The sequence below is a fragment of the Cyprinodon variegatus genome, unplaced genomic scaffold (genome assembly GCF_000732505.1).
Source record: "Cyprinodon variegatus isolate N-32 unplaced genomic scaffold, C_variegatus-1.0 Scaffold419, whole genome shotgun sequence".
NCBI lineage: Eukaryota > Metazoa > Chordata > Actinopteri > Cyprinodontiformes > Cyprinodontidae > Cyprinodon > Cyprinodon variegatus.
Window position 1 is genome coordinate 719640 of NW_015150872.1, and position 4109 is coordinate 723748.

A 4109-nucleotide genomic window follows, 5' to 3' on the forward strand; every position below is an offset into this window, starting at 1 on the left:
ATTGTTGCTCCCGCTTTAGTTCCAATCACTTTTAATGTTTCTATATATAATCCAGGTGTATATCAGAATTTTGTGTAATTTTTTTTTTTTACATTCGTAATAAAAATACCAATAAAAGTTACATAAATAATTTGAAAGCATTGAAAGAAAATGTAGTCTGCGTGATTAGCAGCTAATGACGCTGACGTTGATTTGCCTATGACAATTTTCTTAGTCAAAGGGTTATTTTCATTTTATTTCGAATGACTGCTCTTAATCGTTTCTCTTTTAAAACCTTAAAAGCTTAATGGTCAGACTTGAACTCTTAAGATTCATTAATTACTTTTGAAATCACAGAAAGCAGGGCTGAGAGATTTATTGATTTTATTGATTAATCCAATTTTCATTTGATGAAGAATACATTTTTTATTTTTTTTTTGGTGCACTTCCATAGTTCAGAGTGTCACTGTTTGTTTTTAGATGTATATTCATAACTGTTAATACCTCTACATGCAAGCATCCGGTTCGGCATAATTTCATTGTCTTCAATGGCAAAGCCTGCAAACTTGATTTATCAGCATGATTCACACTGTGATTTAGTTGTACTTTAATTTAGGTCAACTCACAGAAGAGATGCTTGAAAAAAAAAATAGTTGTTTAGAATCATTTTAGCCATTTTTCAACATAACTAAAGGTGTCAAAGAAAATCAGTTACTGTAGTTAGATTTGGTGGGGTATTTATTTTTTTAAGCCATGTCACCAAGCTCAAATGGGAAACAAAGAGTTCAGCTCCAAAACCTGTGATTTTAAGTAAACATGGTATTTCAAAATGTATTATTGTTTAATTTTAGGACAATAATATCACTCATTAAAAATCATTGACCATCATTTTGATGTGTCAATTCAGATGTTTGCACCCTTCCGTTTGAGCTTTAGGATCTTGACCAGTAAGATCTCTATAAGGTGAGGCAATAATGTTTCCAAATGTTTTATTCGTATAAAATGCAGTTATTTATGCATCGCTCAAAAAAAAATTCTGGTCTGCCAAATATCCACTCTTGCAGTTGCAGCACTGGTGCACATTAAATCTAGCTTTAATTTATTGCTATAGTTACTAAATAAAGAGTTTAAAGTTAATCATTCCACACTGATCAGCTCTTATAAAACAGTTTTTGAAGCTTTTATTGCTAAAAGCAATGCTTACATCGGGTATCAATGGTATAAGGTGAAAGTATTTTTACACAGAGTTTGTTATGAATCAGAAGGAAGAGACTTTGCCTTTCATACCTCCCACCCTCTTCTCCTGTAATTTAGCAGTTTGTAAAGTCTAGGCCCTTCTTTGGGGTCTTGAGGTTGCCTCAAAATGAGGTTTTATCTGTCTTAATTTAGCCATCACTAGTTTATTTCCTTACAGATCAACTTGGATTACAATTCATTTGTTATTGAAGAAAACATTTGGCCTCTTTGATTTAAAATTCAGTTGCTTTTTGTTTCTCAGGTCTAAATTTTTGGGGAACTAACTGATCCTTCAGATTATTTTACAAACAAAAAGTAAAACTAAGTTAGAAAGACAAAACTCAGGGGAGTGGTGGCCTGGTTAGGGCATTGCGCTTGAAATCCAGAGGTTTTGAGTTCGAGCCCCACTCCCACAGACTGCCACTCTGGGTTCCTGAGCAAAGAACCTAAACCCCACACTGCTTCTCGGCCGCCGCGCAATGGCAGCCCACTGCTCCCAAAGGGAATGGGTTAAATGCAGAGAGTTAATTTTGTTGCTTTGTACTTTTGACAGTATAATGACAATAAAATGACGGGGGGGGGAAAGTGTTGCTAAGATAAATGAGGTGTAACTGCATTGTTGTTACGATTGAGAAGAGACATCTCTGTTTAAGCTAAAGGAACACAATGCCATATTTTTCTTTTTTTTGGTTTTCTTTTAAACTTTTATGTCCATGTTTTTGTTTTTTTCCTACATACCAATTTCTGTTTGATTTTGTTTTGTAGTTTTCACTTCCAGTTTTGTCAGTTGGATTTTATATTGTATATTTGAACCAGTTTGTGGCTTTTCCAGTAGAGGGCAGCAAATAGCATCCATGACCTGCCTGCAAAGGCTTTTTAGGGCCTGCTGCCACAGAAGGGGCTTACAGACAGATTATAAGAGGAGCAGGGAGGTGGAGGGGCCGGGGGTGTTAATTGATTGCCCAATTCAGCCGTGATGGCGAACAAGTGCCGATAGCGGGTAATTTGCAGAGGTGGATGCGAGCGGAGCTGCTGCTATCAAGCCATGGCACCGCTCTCCCTTCAGCAGATAAAAAGGAGCTAATGCATAATTATCCTTTTGCAAATTGGATTGTTTTAACGAACTGTAGAATATAGGCCTAACCTGATGGAAAGCAATCATTGTTTTTACAGCCCTCCCCTCCTCCCACTGTCTCTCCCTCCACTGGCCCCTCCAACCCTCCGGTCGTTCTGAGCGCACCCTACACGCCTCATGCCCATCTTGGTGTAATCTCCCATTCTCAGTGAAGTCAGAAGACATTAGAAAAGCCATCACTATTAACATTAGGCTTTATTCCTCCTCATGGCTCTCTGTCGAGCGCTCGGATTCTCTTGCCTCGGCCTGGATATTTTTCAGACCACCTCTTTTATCCCATACAAACAACCTAAACGCCATGCAGCAGAAACATGTGCATCCCTAATTAAAGACGGGTGTTAAGATTCAGACTCAGGAAAGGTGGAGCAGGGGTGAGTGAAGAGGAAGATGGAGCGAGGGAAGCTGCGCGTAGCCGTCTGCGACTCTGATAAGAGCCGCTAATAAAGAGCAAATTGAATTACTAATGATGGGAAGCAGAGTCCCTATAGATGAGCCCGTTAAAAACAACCTTATGACCACTCACACATGCATGATAATACACTCACAAACAATGTTTCTTAATTTCCTCCTCAATGACTGGTTTGAGCGTACTGGCCACCTTAACGGGGGGGTTGGCGTTCTGAGGTACTTGGTTATCTCTGGTTTAATTTAAAGAGGGCATAAACCTTAGAAAGCAGTTGGGACTGTAATGAATCGATGGTGTGTGTGTTTGTGTGTGTGGAGTATGTACCTAGTGGCGCCCACGGAGCCCAGATAATCAAATAAAGCAGATAAATGTCAGGAATGGACAGAAAACTGTGAAGAAGAGTGCTGAGCCATGCGGCTTCGGGCCCCATGCAACAGCTTCTGGAGCGTCTTAGGTCTCTATCTAAACTCTAGCTTTTCCCTCCCTTTCCCTCAGACAGTGTGTCTCTTTACTCACTTGTTCTATGCTGTTATTAGTTAAAAACCTGGCCTTTATAGAGGAAATGGCATTGTTGAAAGAAAACCAGATGTCATCTTTGCAGTTTACCACAAGACATTTGAGGACTCAGAAACGTGGGAGGGGGTGCCCTGGTCAGATGGGAGCAACGCTGAACGGCATATAGAACATTATCTGTGGACAACTAGCTGAATGTAACCTTGATCACACCATCTCTACTGAAAAGCATGGTTATAGGTGCATGTTTTGGGATGCTTTTATTTAACAACAGTAGGGAAGCTAGTCTAAGTCCATAGGAATGTTAATGGAGCTAAATCAGGAGCAATGTTCTAGTAGGATGAGCAAACATTTCAATCTCTAGATGTGGTAGTCTGTTTTACAAATACTTCAACAAATTAGCTGTAATTGGAGCAAATAGTGGTTCTGCAAAATATGACTGGGAGAGAGAGTGAGCTGTCTTTTATAAAAAATATTAAAGCATGATTTGTAGTTTTTTTAATATTCTGTCTTGGTTTATGAGTCAAAGTTCCACTAAGATGTTTTTGCTGTTTTGGGTTTGTAGTCATGATCGTAGTAATCATCAACTGCTTCATCCCAGACTGGGTCACAGGAACACCATTCTCAGCAGAAATGCCCAGACACCTTCTCCAGCTCCTATGGGGAAAGCCTGAAGCTTTAAAGGTACACTATGCAACCGGTGTTGATTTTCCAGTGAGGCTCCCTCCAGAGGGCGAAAGTAAAAGTGCACTGTCGTAAATATGCACAGCTGTTCTCCTGGTTTCTCCGTCAAGCCAGGCACGGTTGTTTTGAGCTTAGCAGCGAATGACTAACGCTGCG

General features: G+C 39.7%; 1 protein-coding gene across 1 annotated transcript in view; it reads left to right on the forward strand.

Moving 5' to 3' along the window:
* LOC107093313 (zinc finger CCCH domain-containing protein 3-like) overlaps positions 1 to 4109 on the forward strand; it is a gene marked incomplete at its 3' end in the record, with an annotated part of 38284 nt that overhangs the window by 6277 nt on the left and 27898 nt on the right. The window lies entirely within an intron of this gene.